The following is a 24724-nucleotide window of genomic DNA, read 5'->3' as shown; positions in this document are numbered from 1 at the left end:
GAAACAAAATAAACATGGCGGTCTTAGGAAGCGCTACAGAGCAAAGGTGGCATTGAGCAAAGACTTGAAGGAAGTGAAGCAGGGCCCTTAAGGGTTATCTGGAGGTCAACAAATGAAAGTGCCTTGGGGTCGGAGCAAGCTGTGTTACAGAAATAGCAAGGAGGTCAATGTAGCTGGGGTGGACCGAGTGAGGAAGGGAGCAGCTGGCCACAGCTTGTAAGGCCCTGTGGGCCTGAAAGGACTTTGGCTTTTCTAAGAATGAGCTGGGAGCCATGGGTGCATTTGAGGCAGATAAATGGCTTTGTATATTATAACAGTATCCTTGTGCCCATGTTTTTGAGGCAGGTGGATGAGCATACAGGCTGCGACAGCCACCTAGGCAAAATGAAGACGGTGTCAATGGCAGAGCAGTAGCAAGAGTGACAGGTGGTCACATCCAGACACACCGTGAAGGTGGAGCTGACAGGGTTTGCTGAGGCATTAAAATTAGGGTATGAGAGAAAAGTGGAGGCTACGAGGAAGCCCGGGCTTTGTTAGCTTCCATAACCAGATGGTTCGATGGCTCCCCGCTCACCACATTTTCTCTCCCACTAACCAGCGCACTACACGAGGAAAAGGAAACCACTCTTCTAGGTCTTTCACATTTGGGGTAATAACCCGGTGACTGTGAAAATAAGGCTCAGAGGAACACAGGTGTGCCTGTGCAGAGTGTCCATAGTGCCCATGAAGTTGGGGGTCTTTGCTGCTATTGGCTCAAGTACAACAATAGGCTCCTTTTCCAGGCTCCCTAACACACACAAAACTGTTTAGTCTGAGAGGGAATGGGAGTCCCTGGCAGAACGTGGAATATCTATCTCGGGAGTTCTGCTACCTGTTTTGCTCTAATGACTAATTTTTTTTTTTTTTAAGCTGCAGAAAATATAAAGGCATACCAATTCAGCACAAGTTTCCCTCTGCATCTGGGAAAAAGCTATTTCCTTGCTCCTAATTTCTCCTTTTCCCTCTCTACCCAAATACATGTATTTTGTCCTTGAGGAGAAGCCTGGGGTTTTGAATACATGAACGTGTGATCCTTAGCAACCACCACAAATCAAACAGGAGTGATGCCATGTTTGGACGAGATCTGATTTCATAGAGATCATCAAGTGAGAGTATCTATCTATCTATCTATCTATCTATCGAGACAGACAGAGAGAGAGAGAGAGAGAGAGAGTCTGCTTCTCCCATTTACCTGCTGTGTGACCTAGGCCACATTAAAGAGGAACTAGGAAAGCTCCTTCCCTTAACTCTGTCATGGGGACATTGACAACACCAACCTCTTAGGGTTTTTATGAAGCGTGAAGTAAAGCATAGAAGTCCCTAACTTAGGGCCTGCCACATAGAAAGTCCTCAATAAATATTGTCTGCTGTTTTATTATGAGTCTGATTATATGTGTAATAAGCTTAATTAAGTGCTTGCAATAAAGTAGATGCCCAATAAATGTTAACCCATGTCCCTTCTCTCTCAATAAAATTGGGTTCCAAGTCTTCCCAAACGGGAGCAGATTATAATGATACATGGAGGGAGGTGCCCAGTGGTACCAGACAGCTCAAGAAGTTTCAGGGCTGAGTGGCAGTGAGGATGATGAGCCGTGGACATGTTCCGTGACATAAGATGAGCACCGCCTGGTGACTGATCAGAACTGAAACGTGAGTGCACATACCTTCTCCTCTTTCCGCCCAAGAGCCAAGCGCTTCTGCACATTGCAGCAGCTGTTGCCGTAATAATGCTACCTAGTAAACAGCAATGAAACCCTCAATGGCATGTAATAAAAGTTAATTTTTGCTTGTGACTGTACTCAGCCGTCAGGTAGCCCTGCTGGACTGGGCCAGGCCGGGAGAACCTCAGCTAGGTCTGCTCATGCATGTGCAGGCAGGGCCTTCTGGGGCCTGGCCAGTCAGGGCTGGCTGGGTGTTGACGGGAACGATGACATGCTAGGGCCCCCATCTCCTCATCCCGCAGACTGGACTTGTTTGCCAGGTGCAGTAGGGTTCCCAAGAGAGAAAACAGAGGCACACGGGCCCCTCGAGGCCTCGGCATGGAGCTGGCACACTGTCTCTTCTATCACTTTCTATTTGCCAGAGTTCGTTGTTGACAAGCACTGGCCACGCAATGGGCATGAAGACAAGGGAGAGGAGGTATGAAGAACTAAGGACAACTCTGCATTCAATTTGCCACATGCATTAACTTATGCAAGTCAGTGCCTGCATGGAGGAGAAAGGGTGTCCGCACTCCAGTCCCCTATTACGCATATCTGGGTCATCTGTTGCAAATTTCCGGAAGATTGACTGTTGACCGTAAGAGTTACTTACGTCCTTTCTAAGGATTGAAAAATTAAGTTTCCAGCTACTTGAATGCAGCGTCCCTGTCTCACCTCCACCATCATCTCCGAGAACCCCACCCTGCAGAGGTAAACTTAAAAAGTTGTATGTAGGTGACATTGTTGTAAATTGATCCTGTTTCCTCAGAGACCTGTTTTTTGTGTTCTCGTCACTGCTGATTGATCATGGCAAGATCTGTGAGTCTCGGCTATCTTGTAACTCTCAGCTCCCAGATCTCGCCGGTCCAAGCCTGTCTGACAAGCTGATTTATAATGATTTTTAAATAAACACTTCCATTTATTGGAGGTGTTTATTTGTAAAGCAACTCAGTGTCACGTCCTTGCTGAAGTCATTTGTCTGCCTTGGAAAGGAAGATTTAAAAAAAAAAATGGAGACATCCTTGGGTATACTCGTAGGTAGAATCAGGATTGAGAGTCTGAGCAGTGTTTCCACTGAGATTTCACCTAGAATCACAAGTGTCATTCTTAAACCTACAGACTACACTCAGTGATTAAGTGACTGACTGAACAGTCCCTTAAGTGAGTATGAAGAAACTATCCTCCAAGTAGACCAGCAAGCTTACTCCTTATAAACTATAATTTTAGGGCTTATGGAAAATACATCCATCCATCTGCTCAGTGATCGCACAAATTTACAGCACACAAAGGCTCTGATTACATAAGGCTTAAATTGCAAATATCTTTGTTGGGTCTACCGCAGGAACTTGCATTCATAGTAATGATACACTATGATGAGATAGGAAAATGATAGATAGACTGATACTTATTTACTTATTTGTTTATTCATCAGCTATACTCTGAGTATGTACTGTGCGATCAGGTTTTTTTTCCCTCTTTGTTTTTTTGTAAATTCTTCCTTTCTTCCTTGTTGCCTTTCTTCCTTTCTTCTTTCCTTTTCATTTTTTTTTTTCTTTTCAGTCCAAAGTGTCATTATGATGTTAGGTCCAAAACTCAATACAGAACTCTCCTCAGAAAAGACAAAGCAAAGGTGGCCTCCTGTGCGCGCCTTAGGTCTAAGGTTCTCAAGGGCTTTTCTTCTGATGCTTTGACATCATGGGACTTTGCTCACTCAGAAGAGATTGTCCCTCCCAAAGTTAGCTAATTCCTTCAGAAAGCAAACAACCTCTTCAAGAGTGTACCTTTCATATGCAAACCAACCAATGCAGAGTCCATATTCCACACTCACCTCCTTTGTCTAGCTTATACTCTAGCCCAATATCCACTAGCCCTAATCACCCCAGAGCTAGAAGCTGGAGGACTAAGTCAGCCTCTTTGCTGCAGAATCCACTGAAATTACTCTAATTGGCCAATCCTAAAGCTGTTTACGTGCCTCACAAGTTCCTTCCTGCAGAAACCACAATGGGGGCTCTTGCCATGTTTCCCCCTGGCTCCCTCTACCTCCTGACTAATGCTGCTGTTTCCCCATGTAGCCCTTCATGGAGTGATGTGCTTCCTACTTCTAGGTAACTGTGAGTACCACAAATTCTTCCTTCATGACCATCATTTCCATGGTTGCATGCGTTACCATATTTGATTAAAACAAATCCCAGATGTCTTTTTGAAACACCTAAACACTTGGAATCAAATGATTGGTGAGAAATGTTCTCTTGTCCATTTCCCAGACCTCTTTCCCAGGCCCACCAGTGAATGAGGTCTGACCACTACTATATAAAAAAAAGTGAATCCAAAGGATACCTACCAGGGATAAGAAAAGTAGCCAAGCATTTTCCCCAAGAATACATGCAGATGGCCAACAGATGCATGAAAAGATGTTCCATGTCATTAATCATTAGGGAATGCAAATCAAAACCACGATGAGAGATCACCTCACACCTGTTAGAATGGCTAAACTTGAAAAGATAAGAAACAACAAATGTTGGTGAGGATGTGGAGAAAAAGGAACCCTGATGCACTGTTGGTGGGAAGGTAAACTGCGGTAGCCATGGAAAACTGTATGGAGGTTGCTCAAAAAATTTAAAATAGAAATATCACATGATCCGGAAGTTTCACTATTGGATATTTACCAAGAGAAAAAGAAAACAGTAACTCAAAAAGGTATATGCACCTCTATGTTTATTGCAGCATTATTTACAACAGCCAATGTGTGGAAACAGCCCAAGTGTCCATCATTAAACAAATGGCTAAGGGAGATGTGGGGTAAATATACGATGGAATATTATGCAGCCATAATAAAGGATAAGATTGTGCCATTTGAGACAGCATGGATGGACCTAGAGAATATTAGGCTTAGTGAAATAAGTCAGACTGAGAAAAACAAATACCTTATGATTTCATTCATAAACAAAATCTAAAAAAAAAAATGAATAAACAAACAAAAAGCAGAATCAGAACTGCGAATACCAAGATCCGACTGATGGTTCCCGGGGGAGGGGGGGGACGGTGGCAGGCTGGACAAAATGGGTGAAGGGAAGAGGGAGATACAGGCCTCCAGTTAGAGAATGAGTGAGACACAAGAATAAAAGGCACAGCATAAGGAATACAGTCAATGATACTGTAATAAGGAGGGAACAGGGCAGATGGCAGCCACACTTGTGGTGAACAGAGCATATAATGCCTAAACCTGTCAAATCACTAAGTTGTACACCTGTTAAAAAAAGAGAGAGAGAGGGGCACCTGGGTGGCGCAGTCGGTTAAGCGTCCGACTTCAGCCAGGTCACGATCTCGCGGTCCGTGAGTTCGAGCCCCGCGTCGGGCTCTGGGCTGATGGCTCAGAGCCTGGAGCCTGTTTCCGATTCTGTGTCTCCCTCTCTCTCTGCCCCTCCCCCATTCATGCTCTGTCTCTCTCTGTCCCAAAAATAAATAAACGTTGAAAAAAAAATTAAAAAAAAAAAAAAAAAAAAAGAGAGAGAAAGTGAGACATCCTTAGTGCCTAGCCCCTGAGCTGCCAAAGCTTCCTGACACAGGAGAGAAAGAGAGAGCCCACGCCACCATGTCAGACGTGAAGCAGACATGAGCTGAGTGTCAGTTCACATTCCCTGTCCAGTAAAATGCTCAGAGACAGAAAGTTGAACAAGACAGGTCCCTGTCCTGAAAAGGGTCACCTGCTGGTGTGGGGGGAGATAACTGCTGTAAGCATGTAAACAGCTGTTAGTGAAGCTTTGGGGACAGGTGGAATTTGCACGAGGTCTTGAAGGATATGTAGAAGTTTACTAGAAGGTGGTCAGGTTGGAGATCTTAAATAGAGGAATGTTATTTTCTTTGCAAAAATAAAAAGGGTGAGAAAGGGTACGTAGAGTTTGTCTTCAGACTCTCGACAGTGTTTCTGTGGTTTTGCATTTCTCCTTAGTTGGTATTGTCTCCATTAGCCACTTTACCTAGTCAGCAAATCCCAGGAGCAGAATCATGGAGTTGCAGCTTGTCACTCTCAGGAGAGAAATCATCCCAGGGGACTGTGAGTTTGTAGGCACAGACCCGGGGCCTCCCTCCTCTTTAGAGCCCAGTCTCTGTCTCCAGAGGCTGGGGGTGGGGGTAGGCAAGGTAGGGGAAGAAGGCAGGGTGGTTTGCATGTGTCTGGCCCTTTAGGAGCCCCTTGAAATAATACCAAGGAGAGAGAAATGAGCTGGTGAGTTGAATTTTTAGCAGCAGATTTACACTCTATCAATACTGCACTTTATTCTTCAGCAAACTATTATGCACCCAACTCAAAGCATTGGGAAATGAGGGTGAAGCCAAGGGGTGGCACTCCCAAGGGGCCATCCATTAAGCACAGGGACCATATTTTTTCAGTGACCCAGACCTTTGACATTCACTGAGGCCCACCAGTTCCCAGACTCCAAAGGTTTGCAAAATGTAGCCTTCTAAAAAAACGTAAGGCACTCCATTACTTTCAAATTGCTCTGCTTTGTCCAGACCCAAACTGTATTCATTTCCAAAGGAAATGACTCTTGAGAATCTGAAGAGCCTCAATTATTGTAAATCACTCTGCAAGACAAGCACAAAATTAATCAGGGCTCCTGTGTTTGGCGTCAGTCAGGCATGCAGCAGAGAATGCCATAAATAAAAACACCAAGTTCGACTGTTGCCCAAAACCTCAGGGAAGTCTGTTTTCAATAGGGTAAAATAAAGCCATACCGCATACTCACCACACTCTACTGTGTGAGGGACAAACCAGAAAATGTCTCAAATATGTAAGTAAATAAAGCCCCGATTAGCAAGAAGTAGCTCCTTTACTACTAACCCACCAGCAGAGATACTGATTTTCTTAAAATGTTAAAATAATGTATCTTTATTTCCCACTATTGGCTCAGCAGTGTTTCCAGCTAGACAATATTCAGGGTTTAAGGCCTTTTCATAGCCATGACTGCCATAGGGGTCCTTTGATCCTTTTGCAATTTGCTAGCCATTGTTTCCTAGTTTGATGTTGGGGAATCTGAGGTTGTTCTAAGTGAGGAAATCTCAGAGATCTCCTTTGCAGAGGAGAAACACACACACACACACACACACACACACACACACACACACACAATAAATCATCATCCTGAGCCTTTACCAAGTATCCAAGTATCCATACCCGGATAAAAGCGTTACATGGCAACTCTTGAATTGTCACACTGAGAGAAGGGCTTTTTGTTGCCCCCATTTAATACATGAGAAACCTAGAGAGGCTAAATGAGCTGTTCAGGATGACATGGTCGTAAGGGGAGGAGCAGGGACTCTGGCCAGGTTCCACTGGCCTGCAGACCTCTCTCCTACGGCCTAACTCCAGCAGATGGAAGGACTGGGTTACAATGAGTGGTGAGGCAGGATGAGGACCTAGCCTTCCCAACACCCTTTAGTTTCCCTTTTTCATAAGGTTGCCTAATAGGGCCACAGAACAAGAACGTAAGTCCTTTACTTTGAGTTCACCCCAGATTATGAGCTTCTTGGAGAAGACACTACATTCCTTCCAGTTGTATACCCAATGCCTACTACAGTCAGGCCTTAGGTTATTGATCAATTAGTTTTTGTTGAATGAGAGAATAAGAGAATTCAACCAAAAGTTATGTTCCCTTTGGCAGTTTTCAAATTTCAGGGGAACAACACATTGCTGCCAATTTCTAGAGATAAAAGTTGCAGATACACTTTGGTTTCCAGAAACATCTACGTATTCACTTAAAAAGCAGAGTCATTCCAAACTGTCATCACTGGTCCACCCACCCTAACATGTACATTAGACATCAAGTGGGCAAAGGAGCTCAGGGTAATTATAGGGCTGTCCTGACAAGATGCTTGAATGTAGATGAGATTCACCTCCATTAGTGACACCTTCCTGGCCCTTGTCTCAGACACAATTCACTTGAGAGAAAGAGGGGAGAGCTATAGCCAAAAATACTAAAATGGCAAAATGTATTCGAAGACGTTTCTTATCTCCCAAGGAAAACTACATGTAAAAAATACTTAGATGTTGGGGTGCATGGGTGGCTCAGTCAGTTGAGCTCCTGACTTGATTTTGGCTCAGGTCACGGTTGTGGGATTGAGCCCCATATCAGGCTCTGTGCTAAGCGTGGAACCTGCTTAAGATTCTTTCTCTCTCCCTCTGCCCCTTCCTCACTTATGCTCTTTATCAAAACAAAAAACAAAAACAAACAAAACAAATAAAAACTTAGATGCAAAATTGATTGTTCAACAGATAGCTTTCAAAAAATTCTCTGTAATTTCACATACTGTCCATTTTGTTTTGTTTTTTTTTGAAATCCTAGTCACCCAATCCTCAAACATATGTTTTATCAGACTAGTTAGGTATCATTTCCCTTACTTGGATTTGTAGATATACTTATATAGTAGGGCTATCTTTTGGAAAAAGGTGATCGGGGTGGGGGAATTAAGAACAGGACAACTGAAATCAGACTGTTGAGGTTCAAATCTCTGCCCTGCCTCCTACCAACTGAGGGACCTAGGCAAATTATTTCATCTTTTGTGCCTCATTTTCCTTAATTGTAGATGAGGCAATAATAAGAGTACCAAAGCACCCAGTACCGTAGGGATGCTTTAAGGATTAAATGAAATGGAGAGCTTATAGCTCGTGGTGAATACATAAGAAAGGTTAAATATCATTACTGATTTTCTGTTATTATCAATTTACCTTATTTCTTTAGATCTCATTTGGAATAGTGTGAGTTGAGAGCGGTCTACCACTCAAAAGTTCGCTTTGATAATAAAGCTGTCACCTTATTTGCGAGTTGATGTCTTAAAGTTGCAAGTTCCATTTCCACAGCCCAGGTAAGATGCTATCACCCCATGCTCCACGTACACGCACCTGAGTTGTTTGGGATTAAACTGAAGACAGCAAGTAAAAATCACCTTCCCTACATATAGAAATGACAAACGTGACCAATTATGATAGCCTACTGGAACGTTATATAATTTCTAATCTTCACCACCTTAAAAAGCAGACATTAGTATACTATTTTGTAAATGTAAACCTTGAAGCTCCAAGAGGTTCAGTAATCTATACAGCTACAAAGTGACTGGGATGGGTTTTGAATCCTGTGATTTCTGACCAAAGCCTACGTTATATTGTATATACATTTTTTTCCTTAGACAGTGGTTCTTAGCCCTGACAACACATTAGAATCAACTGGGAAGTCTTTAAAACTAACACCCAGGACCCATTCAGAACATCTCAATCACAGCCTCAGGGGGTGGAGGGAAAACTCAAGCACCTGCAATTTACAAAGATTTCCAGGTGGTTCTATGTGCAGTTGGGACTGAGGAGCATTTATCTAAACTCTGCTAATTTCAGAAATGTGTAAAATAAAGATTAACTTAAAGGAGCAGCTTTTGAATTATTTATTTCATTAATTAGCTTAAATGAAAGGCTTGTTTTGCATCATTTACTCAATGAATTCATTTCCCTTCAGACCCTTTAGGATTCCCTAAAGAATCCTACATCACTTTCTTTGTTTCTAGATGAGCTATACAATCGTTTCTGGTGATTTTTCATTCAAAAAGTATTTTTGAAAGCCCCCTTTGTGTTTCACTGTCAGTTATGAGAGACAAAGAAAAATGAGCCAAGGACTTTGTGATCATTATTGCCACAAATACCTAGGGAGCGTTCTGTTGATACTGAACATTGTAAAAGCCTTTGGATATATAGTAGCAAACAATGAACATGTAATTCCTGTCCTCCTGGAACTTACAGTCTAGAACAGAGACAGGAGCTCGACATGTAAATCAGTAAATAAACATATAATTACAACTTATGGTTAATGTTACAAAGAAAACAAACTGACAAGGTCCCTTTTAGATTGAGTAGTCAAGGATAGTTTCTAGGAAACAGCTTCAAAATCATGAGGCTCTTAGACAGTTGTCTGGTGTATTCGTAATAGCTAATGAGTACACCCAGGATACACTTTTGATGTCTGACTTCTTTCTCTAGTATAATGATTTTAAGATGCATCCATATTGCCAAGCATATTAATAGTTCATTTCTTATTATCACTAAGTAGAACTTGAGTGTATGAATATGCCCTTGGTGTTTTTTATGCACATGAGATTTTAGGTATCACTGAGTTAGACTGTTAGTTCCTTAAGGACAGGGCAATGACTAATACATTTATTGTCCTTTCCAAAACTTGACTGATGATATTGGAGTTAGCAGGTATTCAATACACATTAGCTGATTGGATGAATTTTTATGCTCACAGATAATACCCATTGTTCTCTTTCCAACGTCCTTACCCACGATATACATAGACTCTTTTTTTTTCAACTTAAGTAGATATGAATTTCAGCTAGTAAAAGACAGGAGCAATTGAATATTTCTGCAGAAGGCAAATGATTCATTTGGGGTGAAGGCAAGGAATCCCATCAACAGATTATACCTGTTAATCAAGACTCTTTAAAATCAAGTGTGTCTAACACAAGAAGCTGTTGCCCCATTTCTGTTTTTTTTTTCTTAATTTTTTTAATGTTTATTTTTGAGAGAGAAAGAGCATGAGCGGGGGAGGGGCAGAGAGAGAGAGAGAGACAGATGGACAGAATATGAAGCAGGCTCCAGGCTCTGAGCTGCCAGCACAGAGCCTGATGCGGGGCTTGAATCCACAAATCATGAGATCATGACCTGAGCTGAAGTTGGATGCTTAACCAACTGAGCCACCCAGGCACTCCTATTGCCCCATTTCAAAACGTGCCCGTGGTTGGTTCTTACACTTTAACAGTAATGTTAATTACACAAAATTCAGATGCATAGAGAGTTGAGGCCACTACTATAAGACCTTAGGAAAACCTGGCTTACCTTTATTTATGTCTGCCTCCATTGTAGCCCGAGTCACGGCATCAAGAATCTAGTAGGTGCTTAATAAATGCTTCTGCACTTGAACTGAATGTAGACAAATTGCTTCAATAGCAAATATGAACATTTAAAATGTGCTTATCCATAATGATTAGCTTGGGAAATGCTAAAAGAACCCTTTACCCAGCCTGCAATTTTTTTCCAGCCTGCATTTTAATGCAGGGCACATTTCTCAGCTGAGATTGATGTTCTCCTTAATATCTCCCATGAAAGCAGACTAACATTTAAAACAGTTAGTATGCCAGAAGTGGTCTCAGAAATGTCAGTGTGGTGTGTGATTACAAGCTGGTCTAAAGGAAGAAAACAAGCTCCCTTTAATAAACTGAGCTTTACTCAGGCTGCAGAAACCTATTAAGATGAAGGGAAACTGACCTGACCAAACTGAAAGGCTCATGCATATTATTACCTATTAAAAGTCTTTCATTAATTATGGGAAAAAGCCATCAAGAGGAATTCCATTTTGATAAAAGGGAGTTAAAAGATGTTGCACGTTGAGGCTCTGGAGTCAGAATGAAGTCTGCCATGTCCTAGCTGAGACCTGGGGCAATGCACCTAACCTCTCTGACCTTTGATTTCCTGACTTCTAAAAAAGATGCTAATATTCACCACCTCACTGGACTGTGCTCTGATTGGATTGTAGAATGCATTGTATGATGCCTTGCTAGGCTACTTGTGGACAGAGGTCCAGCTTGTCAGCATCATTGGAGAGCCTGTTAGAAATGCAGAATCTTGGGAATGCAAGCTGGTGCAGCCACTCTGGAAAACAGTCTGGAGGTTCCTCAAAAAACTAAAAATAGAACTACCCTACGACCCAGCAATTGCACTACTAGGCATTTATCCAGAGGATACAGGTGTGTTGTTTCGAAGGGACACATGCACCCCAGTGTTTATAGCAGCACTTTCAACAATAGCCAAAGTATGGAAAGAGCCCAAATGTCCATTGATGGATGAATTGATAAAGAAGATGTGGTATAGGGGCGCCTGGGTGGCTCAGTCGGTTAAGCATCCGACTTCGGCTTAGGTCATGATCTCGCAGTCCGTGAATTCGAGCCCCGCGTCGGGCTCTGTGCTGACAGCTCAGAGCCTGGAGCCTGTTTCAGATTCTGTGTCTCCCTCTCTCTCTGACCCTCCCCCATTCATGCTGTCTCTCCCTGTCTCAAAAATAAAATAAACGTTAAAAAAAAAAAAGATGTGGTATATATATATATACAACGGAGTATTACTTGGCAATCAAAAGGAATGAAATCTTGCCATTTGCAACTATGTGGATGGAACTGAAGGGTATTGTGCTAAGTGAAATCAGTCAGAGAGAGACAAAAATCATATGACTTCACTAATATGAGGACTTTAAGAGACAAAACAGATGAACATGAGGGAAGGGAAACAAAAATAATATAAAAACAGGGAGGGGGACAAAACAGAAGAGACTCGTAAATGTGGAAAACAAACTGAGGGTTACGGGAGGGATTGTGGGAGGGGGAAATGGGCTAAATGGGTAAGGGGCACTAAGGAATCTACTCCTGAAATCATTGTTGTACTATATGCTAACTAATTTGGATGTAAATTTAAAAAATAAAAAATTAAATTAAAAAAAGAGTGTATTGTAACCCCCCCAAAAAAATAAGAAAATAAAGTCTTTGAAATGCAGAATCTTAAGCCCCACCCCCAACCTACTGAATCAGAAACTACCTTTTAGCAAGATCCCATGTGACCTGCACCCCATCACTGTTTGAAACGTGGATCTTAAGCATATTACACATGCTAGGCATACAGTAAATGCTCGATAAATATCCACTGCTATTATTCTGTGGAAAATTTTAGACATATGAATAATATTGAGTTCCATCCTCTCCCACACGATGGGTGCACTTCTTTACCATACTGTGCATGTCTTTCGTCTTCTGAAAATTCCTTCATCATTGCAACGATCAACAGTGTTTTCCTATACAGTATTCAGTGTGAACTCTGACTTCCTTAGGTTTGATGATCAGTTATAAGACTAGAATTGAAGAGCAGACATTTATCACTGGGCCAGAACTCATTGTGGACTGTAAACTCACAGCTTCATCCAAGCTGGCAGGCTGACATTAAAACGAAATTATTAATCGACTTTTTTTTCCCTCCCCACAGCCATAAACAAATATATCGGTTTTAAATGGATTCTTCACACTCTGGCAGCTTGATCACCACTTTCCATACCCACAATTGATAGAAAAAGATGAAAGATAAGGGAACAAAGGGTGAAAATGTAACAGGTGATCATTTCTAGTTTCCTTGAGCATATTTTAACAGAGCTTGGAGACAGTATGCATTGGGCTGGGGATAACAGCGCTTTCTTCGTGGATTTTTTTCTGCTTTGCATCAGAACCTGTGTGTGCTGTCTGAAAACCTCTAAGGGAAGTAAGCAGTTCAGCCTGTGGCTTTGAGAATTCTCCATCTCCCCTGAGTAGGAGCTGGGAGTGTAGCAAAGGCAATATATTCCTTAGGACCTTCAAATGGAAAGTACCAATTTCCAATGCTCGGAAATTCTTCAGAGCAGTGTGCTGGCCCCAAAGCAAATGGACTGAACGTGGTGTCAGGCTGTAAAAAGTTAATTTACTAGAGTCTCTTCTAAGAACAGCCGAGTCATTTCGAATTCTAATGCAACATACCTGCCCTTCTTCCACAATCGTAGCTGAACTGACACGGAAGCAATGGGAAACATTTACAATAGGAGCTTTAAAAAAAGGCAGTTTGTCCTGTTTGTGTGCTGACCTGAGTTGTTATCCCTCTCTGCCTTCATTGAAAATGCCTTCTGGTCTCCCAAGAATTGCACCAGCCTGCTGCCTGGAGATCAGGACTCCCTGCACATCCCTGAACATTGTTTGCACGCTGTCATATTGAGAAAGTACAATTTGTATTCGGCAACTGCTCCCTATACACACACACACACACACACACACACACACATGCACACCCACACACTCCCTCCTTGGGTCCATTTGCCCCACCTTTAACAGATTTACCTTCATGGGGCCCTCAAATTGTTCCCAGCCCTTATTATACCAGAGATGATGAATCTAATAAAATAATTAACATTGCCGTGTCTGTGTGTGATAACACCTCTATTTTTAAAAATGTATTAGAAATGTTGAAGGCATATACAACAGGCACAAAGAATAGGGGCTTTTCTATGAAACATATTCCAAAGGCTTCCTGTCTCATGGAGAACAAAATGCTGGCTTCCCAGCCTTTCGTGAGACACTTCCCCCACCTGCCAACCATTCTCCCCCTTCTCACTGCCCCCCCCCCCGCTCCTCTTGTTTCCCCGTGTTCACTCCCAGAGCATTAGCACTTAGAGCTTTCTCTGCCTTCGACACTCTTCTCCTAAATATCTATTTGACTCCCTTCCCTGAGTTCTTCAGGTCTCTGCTAATCAGAGAAGCCTTTCCTCATAACCCCTGCATGAAGGAGCCATCTCTGGCCCACCCCAGTCTCTACCTTTCATAATCCCATTAACCTGCTTTGTTTTCCTCCATAACACTGACCACATAAAGTATATATTTAGTTGTATATTATTACCCGGTTGCCATAACTAAAATGTTAGTTCCGTGAAGTCAAGGATTTTGTCTGTTTGGGTATTGTCGTTTTTTTGTTCTTTGTTTTTTGTTTTTTGTTTTTTTTCCTGCAGAACCTAGAAAAAAAAAAAAACCTGAGACAAGGCAGGGCTCAACAAATAACTAACGAATGATTGATGTCAGCTTTATCAGCGCGCACGTTCCAGCTTAAGAAAGTTATAAAGAATATGACATAAACATAATAAAAATTATGTACGTATGTATGTTGAATTCACCCACGTATCCTTCCTGGTTTCAGCCCCCTTCCTCTCTCCTAGGAGTAATCACTATCTTGAATGTGGGGCTTATCATTTTCATGCATTTCTTTATCTTACATATGTATGTGTTTTTAGGCAATAAATAGCATTGGGTAGCTGTATACTGTACTGTGGCATGGCATTCCATAGCACAGCATGGCATAGTGTAGTATTATAGTGTAGTAAAGTATGATATAATTTAGTACAGTGACGCTTAAACAACATGGGTTTGAACTGTTTGAACTGCTCAGGTCCACTTATACTTGGATTTTTTTTCTGCAAAAAGCTTTATTGTTTCCATTTGGTCCACAGCTAGAGAGAGCGCTCCAGGGTGGTTAAAAAGCTGCCTAGTGGCTACAGGAAGACACTCAGGCAGCAGCCCCGACACCAGGGTCATGCCAGAGGGGACCCTCCAGGGCTGCCAAGCTCCTGAGGCTCTTACTCATGCTTGAAGGTGAGCCTTTCGAAGAGCTACTTGCCCAAACCAGCCTGCAGAGGTGAGTCAGATGGTCGCCATCTCCTTGATGAGTTTCACTTCCTCATCCAGAAAGCACTTCTCCCAGAAGCTACAGAACCCGGGGCATGCAGCTCCCAAAGCGCCTGTTTCAGGTTCTCTAGGATCATGGTAACTTTCTTCACCTCAAGGTTTTACCCCACTCATCTTGAAACAGCTTCTGCAAGTCCTCGAAGAGGGCACTGGTTTCTTCAAAAGATGCCGGGTGCCCTTAAGGTTCTCCTCAGCCAACTCTTGGAATGAGTGTCCCATGCCCTCCAGAGCCACATCCTCAAGGTGAAAAGAGAAGCCCAGAGAAAGGTAAGTGTAGGAGGCCTACAGGTTGACCAAGTGGTTGGCCACAGCTTCCACCTCTGGAATAATTCTGAGAAATCTGGAAGCTCCTGGTTGATGAGCAGTAAGGAGTTAAGCTCAGAAGATGGTGCTGGCTGGTCTCGAAGTCAGGGGATGGCTAAGAAGAAGGAAAAGAGGTTGGAGGGTGGTGGGAGGCACCCCTGAGGCACCTCAGGGAAGGGACATCCCTGAGTCTGTTCTGTGCATACACTTTGAAGCAAGAGACAGATCCAGAGATCACTGGGCACATTGCCTATAGGTGGAGTTTTTACGGTGCAGTACTGTAAATGTATTTTCTCTTCCCTATGATTTTCTTAATACATTTTCTTTTCCCTAGTTTACCTTATTGTAACAATACGGTATGTAATATATAGAACATACAAAATATGGAACCTCATGGACTGTTATTAGGTAGGCATTTATTTGATCAACAGTAGTAGGCTATTAGTAGTGAAGTTTTGGGGAAGTCAGAAATGTTAAGTGGATTCTCATTTGGGTAGTGGCGGTCAGTGCCCCAATCCCTGTGTTGTTCGAGGGGCAACTGTATGATCATATAGAAAAGAACAGTATTTCTCAAACTTTGCTTCATATCAGAATTACCAGAGCAGCTTTAAAAAATCCTGATGGCCAGGTCCCACATGGGTTTCATCTGAAAATCCCTACAGGTGGGCATTGTTTGTTTAAAGCTCCCAGGTACTTTCAATTGCAGCCAGGCTGCAGGACCAGGGGCATTGCCCTCAATAAAGTGCTGTGGTCGGGAGTCAGGCTGCCAGGATTGGAACACCGCCTCCAAGTCTCTCCATAGTTTCTAAAGTTCCTGGACACCACAGTTAGTCACTCGAGGGAGGAGGAGCATACCGCATCCCTTCTTAAAGATACTGACCAGAATCAAATGCCGTTCCTTCAACTAACCTCTCTGACACCATTTTCCTGAGATATTTAACTCTCAGTTATTTTAATAGGGCCTTCCATCTAAGTCATAGGAAATCTCCAAAAACACAATGAATTCCCTGCTTCAGAATACTCGTTATGTGTCTGAATTTGTATAACTTTATTATTTTTTTAATTTTTTATTTCTGACAGAGACAGAGCACGGGTGAGGGAGGGGCAGAGAGAGAGGGAGACACAGAATCCGAAGCAGGCTCCAGGCTCGGAGCTGTCAGCACAGAGCCCAACGTGGGGCTCAAACTCACAAACCGTGAGTTCATGGCATGAGCTAAGGTCAGACGCTTTACCGACTGAGCCACCCAGGCACCCCTGTATAACTTTATTGAAGTACAACATATATCAGGAAGAGTGCTCTCATCATAATTGTACAGCTAGATGACTGTTCACAAATTGAACACACCCACATGACAAGGACCCTGATCAAGAAACCCACCAGGGTCTACTCTCTAAAGGGTCACTACTCACCTGACATCTAACAGTGGATTAGTTTGGCCTATTTGGCCTTCACATGCATAAAATTATATATACTCTTTCATCCGGTTCTTTCATTTGACATATTACAAAACACATTACTTCTTTTTTTTATAAATTTTTTTTTTCAACGTTTATTTATTTTTGGGACAGAGAGAGACAGAGCATGAACGGGGGAGGGGCAGAGAGAGAGGGAGACACAGAATCGGAAACAGGCTCCAGGCTCTGAGCCATCAGCCCAGAGCCTGACGCGGGGCTCGAACTCACGGACCACGAGATCGTGACCTGGCTGAAGTCGGACGCTTAACCGACTGCGCCACCCAGGCGCCCCGAAAACACATTACTTCTTAATCTTTTAGATTTAAAAAGAGAGTTATAAAAGGGAAAACCATGCAGAAAAGTAACCAAAAGACACTAATTATAAATAATATATTTGATTCGCTACCTAGAAAAATCAGAGAATCAGTGAAAAGTGTTCTATAATTTATTTTTTAGAAGACAGTTACCCATTTTTCTTCAAAGAATAAAGAAACTTTTAGATTACCTATTTTACCAACTCATTCGTAGACCTGTCAGTGTGCTTTTGCATAATGTATATTACTTAGAAAACAATGTGAATATAGATCATTTTTAAAGGCTTTGCTAGAAAGGCAAACGGGACCCACTCTTTGTGTCCTATTAACAGATTACAATGATCCATAATCCAAAATTCATTTTTATTTCATCTGAGGTCGTATGCTTTAAGAGATAAATGTGAACTCATGGTGATCATTTTTTTTTATTATATGAAATTTATTGTCAAATTAGTTTCCATACAACACCCAGTGCTCATCCCAAAAGATGCCCTTTTCAGTGCCCATCACCTCCCACCCCCCATCATGGTGATCATTTTAAGCTAGTAACAATCTCATTCTGAAAATACCTCTTGATTGATTTATTTAACGAAATTTTCAGTGCTACAAATAGAATGTTGAGCAAAAAGAAACTTGGTTCCTGCCCTGATGGATCTTTAAGTCTGGTGAATGTCAGGTGTTAATCAAAGAGCCCTGCAAGTCAACTGAAACGTGACATTCAGAGCTGAAGGAGGCAGGCACAGCCCTATGAAGATGTATCAAAAGGGGGAACTGACATGACTGCGAGAGTCACAGACCGTTTCCCCACAGATGTGATAGTGGGGCTGATGTTAAAAACACAGTAACAGAGGGGGAGTCTGGGTGGCGCAGTCGGTTAAGTGGCTGACTTCAGCTCAGGTCATGATCTCATGGTTTGTGAGTATGAGCCTGGCATCCGGCTCTCTGTTGTCAGCACAGAACCCACTTCAGATCCTCTGTCTCCCTCTCTTTATGCCTCTCCCCTGCTTGCTCTCTCTCTCTCTCTCTCTCTCTCTCTCACAAAAATAAACAAACATTGAAAAAAAAGAACACATACACAAACAGGCACACACAGTAACAGAGACTCCTGGGTGGCTCACTGGATTAAGCGTCTGACTCGATCTCAGCTCCGGTCTTGATCTCAGGGTCTCGAATTCAGGGTCATGAGTTCAAGCTCTGCACTGGGTGTGAAGCCTACTTAAAAAAAAAAAAAAAGCACAGTAACAAAAGAATGATGCTAGAATGTAAAACACCCTTGAAATTTTACAAACTGCATCCACAGAAACTGAGTGCAACACTTCGAGGCCGTTTGCCCAGAATACTCTCCATGATTCCTGCTAGTAGCCATACACACACACACACACACACACACACTGCTGTTTAGCTCTTATGCAACCTCAGATGTCAAATGAAATTTCTCTTTCTTAAGGAGGAAGTCCCTGGATGTTCTTCATGCACCTAAAGTAGGTCAAGGTCCCCAGTTTTATACTTTTACATTACTCACCAAATCTTTCTAGTATTTATGATAGATTTCCTCCCCCTTTTTTGTAACAAAAATAACAGGAGATGATCTATAACATACTCATCACATGATGCCTTGGACCTCATGAATATGAAATAGACAGTAGCTCCCTAGTGTATTTAATGTGTATCAACTCTGCAAAAATCCTCTAACCTCTATGAGGCAGGAACCACATGTCACGTTTTCCCCAGTAACCCTAACACTTGACGTGGTACTTGGCACTAGGAGGCCAGAACAGCACTGCACAGTGTTCAGCAGGAAGGCACTGCACTCAAGACCACCAGGGTTTGAATTCAGTGCCAGAAGGATGACCTTGGGCAGTTAGTTTAAATTCTTTTGCCTGCATGTCCCTTCAGGAACTAGACCCTGTACGAAAACTTACCTCATAGGGTTGTGAGTATTTATCAATTGAAGGAACAGTGCCTGGCTCATAGTAAGGGATCCGTGCATTAACTATTAGTATTATTAGGTAAACTACCACCTTTCCACTCCACCTCTTTAATGCTACGCTAACAGAGTGATAGAATCTGAGAAAAGGAGAACTGAATCCTACAACCCAGTTCACACAGGGCCACTTCATGCATCTTGGGTCCTCCTTAGTTGAGTTAAGTTGAACTTGAGCAGAACTGGTTTGGAAAAGACCTATATTGAGAGCCCCATTGAAAGAACTTACATTTTTAAATACTCCACTCGTCTTTCCCTCTTCCCAATTTACCAACTGGGTTTCTTTCCAATGTATATATGACTTCATGCCCTTTAATTTCAGAGGAATTCCAGCATTTTACATCTGAAAGGGAGCTGAGACATCACCATCTCCAGCATCAGTGACTTTAAAAGAAGAAACGGAGACCAGACACAAAAAGTGAGTGGAACAAGGTCACACAGACTATAGAAGATGAGGGACGAACAGGCATGTACCTTGACTCTGACAGGCATACCACCTAGTGGTATGTTCTTTCTAACATACCACATGGTTTCCTAAGTGCTTTGGTTAATATTGTTAATATTTTTAGAACAAACAAGAACTTGGTCCCATGTAATGGAAAAATATAGTAATAACTTTTTGGTATTTTCCTAAATGAAAATAGTAGCATGGATAATAAATATGCAAAGCAATAGTAATTTATACACATTAAATACATTAAGGCTAATGGTTATTGCATACTATCATGTGTCATTGTATGAAGCACAAAGTATGCATTAAGTCATGTTTTCCTTAAAAAGATAGGGGAGTAAGGGCACCTGGGTGGCTCAATCAGTTGAGCCTCTGGCTTGATTTCAGCTCACGTCATGATCTCAGCGTTGTGAGATCAAGCCCTGAGTCCAACTTCATGCTAGGCTGGACTCTGCCCCTCCCCTCCTCGTCTCTGTCTGCCTCCCTCTTTCTCTCTGTCCTTCCCTCCCTCCCTAAAAAAAATAGGAAAAGATGAACATCACTAGTAAAGTCTCACTCAGCCAAGAGAGGTTAAACGACATGCCCAAGGTCACACAGCATGTCAGAGCGAAGATTTAAACTATATGAGTTTACCTGGAGCAGTGCTATCCAACAGAAATAGAATGCAAGCCGTACAATTTTTAATTTTCAAGTATTTAAAAAGAGGCAAAATTAATTTTAGCAGCATTTTCTACTCAGCTCAACATATCCAAAATATTATCATTTTAATGTATAATCAATGTAATGTTTATTAATGAGATATTTAACATTCCTTTTAATCCTACTAAGTTTTGAAATCTAGCACGATTTTACACTTAGAGCGCATCTCCGTCGGAATGCTGAATTTTCAGCAGAAATACCTAATCTGTACTTAGATCTCATGAAATGTAGAGTTGAAAAAGAAGACGCACATACCCAAATGGTTCTAGGTGTAGTTAAAAGTTTCCTGTAACTGGACGGGGTATCTATATTTTAATTTAAATTTAATGTAATAGTAAATAAAATAAAAAATGTAACTCCGCAATCCCAGCAGCCACAGCTTAAGGAGTCAGCGGACTACACATAGCTTGCACCTAGAGCACTGGTGGGCCCAGCTCCTGAGCCAAAGCCCTAACCACTACACTCTGCATCCTTTATCATGACTCTGACCTTGTCAGAGTGCTGCAAAGCCAGGTCTGTAGACGCCAGGAGAATGAGGATTGAGCTCCACATTCTGATTCACGCGGGTCACTTGGGGCGTCTTGGCTCCTCCCCAGCTGAGTTAACTGAGGCGTGGGGTAGACCCATAAATTTCATCAGGACTCATGTGAAAAGGGCCTCAATGAAAAATCCGGTGAAGTCATTAAGAATAGTCTCAGCAGATACCATATGATCGCACTCATACGTGTAATTTAAGAAACAAGACAAATGAACAAAGAAAGAGGGGACAAAACAAAAATCAGACTCTCCCCTGTAGAGAACAAACTGCTGATTACCAGAGAGGAGTTGAGTGGGGGGATGGGTGAGATAGGATACGGGGATTAAGAGCACACTTGTATTGGAGCACCTGGGTGGCTCAGTTCGTTAAGTGTCTAACTTCTATTCAGGTCATGATCTCATGGTTCGAGCCCCTACATTGGGCTCCCTGCTGTCAGCACAGAGCCTGCTTCGGATCCTCTGTCTCCCTCTCTCTCTACGCTTCCCCCACTTGTGCACCTGCACTCTCTCTCAAAAATTAATAAATGTTAAAAAAGCACACTTATATTGCTGAGCGCTGAGTAATGTATAGCATTGTTAAGTCACTATATTACACACCTGAAATTAATAGAACACTCTGTGTTAACTATACTGGTATTTAAAAAAAAGAATGGAGTCTCAGTAGCAGCAAAGAATATGTACCCAGCAGAAGCAAAGAATATAATATTAGAATGAACAAATCTATAAAGACACCTGGGACTTCTGAAGCAAACGACAGTACTTACTATACAAGAGAAACAGTGATTACCTCTGAGGTTAAGGGAGCCAATAGATCACCTCTCCCCTTTACATTTGAGGGCATGTTTAACTGTTAGAAATTTTACGTTTGGATCATTCCAGTGTAAAAGTTCCAACATGGTGGGCAGAAGGTCTGGAAATGTACATATTCCTCAGAAACACTTAACTTACCACGTGGGTCATCCTGGATTTCAGACAATTGCTTCCTTAAATAATAATTTGTCAGTCACTTTTTTCCATTTAATAAATATTTATTGAGAAGGAGCCATGCATTAAATAGTTTACACATATTAACTATCTCACAGGAACCATTAGGACAACCTATAGGGAACAAGCTGCTATTATCCCCAGTTTACAGCTAATGGAATTGAGACTTTCTCTAGACCCCAAGCTATGCTATGCTGATGCATGCGAAGCACACAGGTTAAAAAAAAATCCAAAGAAATTGGGTATTTCCAGAGGGAAGATGCTGAGTATAAGAGGGGTCAGAACTTGTGCTAAGCTCACGAGTTTGAATTTATCTTGAAGAAAATAAGAAACTACTGGGGGATTTTTAAAGAGGAGACTCACATGATGTTATTGGTATTTTATAGCATATCCATTAAAATCTTTTGGGCGCCTGGGTGGCGCAGTTGGTTAAGCGTCCGACTTCAGCCAGGTCACGATCTCGCGGTCCGTGAGTTTGAGCCCCGCGTCAGGCTCTGGGCTGATGGCTCAGAGCCTGGAGCCTGTTTCCGATTCTGTGTCTCCCTCTCTCTCTGCCCCTCCCCCGTTCATGCTCTGTCTCTCTCTGTCCCAAAAATAAATAAACGTTGAAAAAAAAAATTAAAAAAAAAAAGAGAAACATTCTGTAAAAAAAATCTTTTTGTTGAAGGCAGAAGAAACCCCAGTGCAAACTGGAAACATAAAGAAATATTTATTAGTTCATGTCATTGAAAAGCCCAGCAGGCTTCAGGTAAACTTTGATCCAGGCGCTTAAGATATGTTACCAGGTTTTAGCTTCTGTTTCCATTTCTTCTCGTTTCTCCTTGTAGAAAATTGGTTTTGGCAGTCTCACTCCCTGTGCTCCAAACACATGCATCAACACTTTTCAGAATTTAGAATTCCTCGTTTGTGTCCAGTGGGGCAGAGAGTGCTTGTTCTTCTTGGAGCTTACCAAAAAAAATGCCTCTAGTTGAATCTCTGATTGGGCTGATTAGGTAGTGCATACCCATTTATGAACTAAAAGCACAGGCAAGGGGAACAGTCTTCAGTGGGCAGAGGCCTGGGTCACAAGATCTACCCTTGGAGCTGGGGTGGAATCTGCTTCATTCAGAAGCTCTTGGCGGAGACTGGAGGAGGAGTCCCCAAGGAAGTTCAACATCCCAGCCTAATGAATCATTTTTGCGCCTTTTTTATTTTAATGTTTAGTTTTGAGAGAGACACTGCAAGAAGGGAAAGGGCAGAGAGAGAGAAGATCCAAAGCCAGCTCTGTGCTGACAGCAGAGAACCTGATGTGGGGCTCGGACCCACAAACTGTGACACCATGACCTGAACCAAAGTTGGCTGCTTGACAAACTGAGCCACCCAGGTGCTCACCCCGAGCCACTTTTGCTCTTAGGGAAACCTAAAGATGTTGGCCATTCTGTGCTCCCTGATAATATCAAGTGAGAAGTCAGCCTTTGCCTCTGGATGCCTAATGCCAGGGTCAAATTTTGATATGACTTAATTTCTTCTTTTTTTGTGACAACAGTTACATTCTAAAGAAAAGATAAATTTGTGAGGTGATAAGTGTGTTACTTAACGAGATGGGGGAAATCCTTTCATAGTATATACATGTATCAAATCACAACAAGGTACACTTAGATATCTAAAAATTGTATAGGTCATTTATGCCTCAATAAAGCTTAATGAAAAAACTTTTTTTCAGAAGTAGTAAGTGTCCTACATGATACTATGGTTGGTGAGACATTGGTCCAATAAAGGGCAGAAGTAGGGCTCACGTACTACAAAGCAAAGGGAGAATAAGCTGGATGTGCTTGTCATTTATTTATTTATTTATTTATTTTAAATTTTTTTTTTTTTAACGTTTATTTATTTTTGAGACAGAGAGAGACAGAGCATGAACGGGGGAGGGTCAGAGAGAGGGAGACATGGAATCTGAAACAGTCTCCAGGCTCTGAGCTGTCAGCACAGAGCCCGACGCGGGGCTTGAACTCACGGACCGCGAGATCATGACCTGAGCCGAAGTCGGCCGCTTAACCGACTGAGCCACCCAGGCGCCCCTGTGCTTGTCATTTATACTGGTCAGAAGAAGGAATTCATCAGTCTTCCCTCAAAATGGTAGCCATGGCCAAAGAAGACATCCCATCGTTTTCCATTATCATAATTTGTTGGCCCTTGTCTCCAGTGACAGTAATAATCTCTGTGGTGGGAACTCACTGCAAAATTTACCTTTCTCAGCTCTTATAAGGAGCAGTAAATTTCAGTGGGGAAAAAGATTATTTGTGTAAAACAAAACCAGCAAACATCTCCAACTAGCTCTAAGAGAAAAACAGAAATGAAAGTTTGTGTTTCAGGTTGCAAATTACATGCTTTATTTTCTATGATTGATTTTTACCAGTTAATTAGGATTCCTTATTAAATCAAACACTTCCCCCCAAGGGAAGCTGTAAATCTTTATTTACCTTTTTATCTTTCTTGACAAATAAATTGCACTTTTGTGGTATTATTTCTGCTTTTACAACCTAACCTTTTTCATAACAAATGCTTATGGAAACCAGTTGTTAATTAAACACCAAAATGTAATCATGAAAGAATGATTTCCAGTTGGTTCCAAATTCCCTTGAATTGAAAAGTTTAAAAGAAAAAAAGGAAGCTAAAATGAACTTTTTAACAGTTTTGGTATTATATTTCAGTTTCTGCCCTCATGCAAAGTAAAATAGGAGAATCAAGACACAAGGGCAAAATAACAGATTGCACCAAATTTTATTGTACCTTGATGTTTGGAACATCTGCTTGCTGAGGCTATAAAATCCATATTTAAGTCCCACCATACTAAAACATTAGCTTGGTGGGGACAGGATAGTTCTGCTTATTTTTTGCCCATCATAGAGGTTTAAGAAATTTGTTGAGCGAATAAATTTAAGAT

At 41.9% G+C, this 24724-nt stretch overlaps 2 long non-coding RNA genes across 4 annotated transcripts in view; both read left to right on the top strand.

Moving 5' to 3' along the window:
- LOC123605811 overlaps positions 1 to 1139 on the top strand; it is a 45238-nt gene extending 44099 nt beyond the window's left edge. For both annotated transcript variants that reach the window (XR_006715898.1, XR_006715899.1), the window contains one exon: positions 1036 to 1139. This is a non-coding gene — a long non-coding RNA (uncharacterized LOC123605811). The remainder of the gene's footprint in view (positions 1 to 1035) is intronic.
- Positions 1140 to 1510: 371 nt separating this feature from the next.
- Positions 1511 to 24724, top strand: part of LOC123605809 — a 64246-nt gene continuing 41032 nt past the window's right edge. For both annotated transcript variants that reach the window (XR_006715897.1, XR_006715896.1), the window contains exons 1-6: positions 1511 to 1689; positions 2123 to 2450; positions 8477 to 8600; positions 12805 to 12929; positions 14840 to 15341; positions 19453 to 19548. This is a non-coding gene — a long non-coding RNA (uncharacterized LOC123605809). The remainder of the gene's footprint in view (positions 1690 to 2122; positions 2451 to 8476; positions 8601 to 12804; positions 12930 to 14839; positions 15342 to 19452; positions 19549 to 24724) is intronic.

Source organism: Leopardus geoffroyi, chromosome A2 (genome assembly GCF_018350155.1).
Source record: "Leopardus geoffroyi isolate Oge1 chromosome A2, O.geoffroyi_Oge1_pat1.0, whole genome shotgun sequence".
NCBI classification, from domain to species: Eukaryota; Metazoa; Chordata; class Mammalia; order Carnivora; family Felidae; genus Leopardus; species Leopardus geoffroyi.
This window is presented reverse-complemented; position numbering and strand designations above follow the sequence as displayed.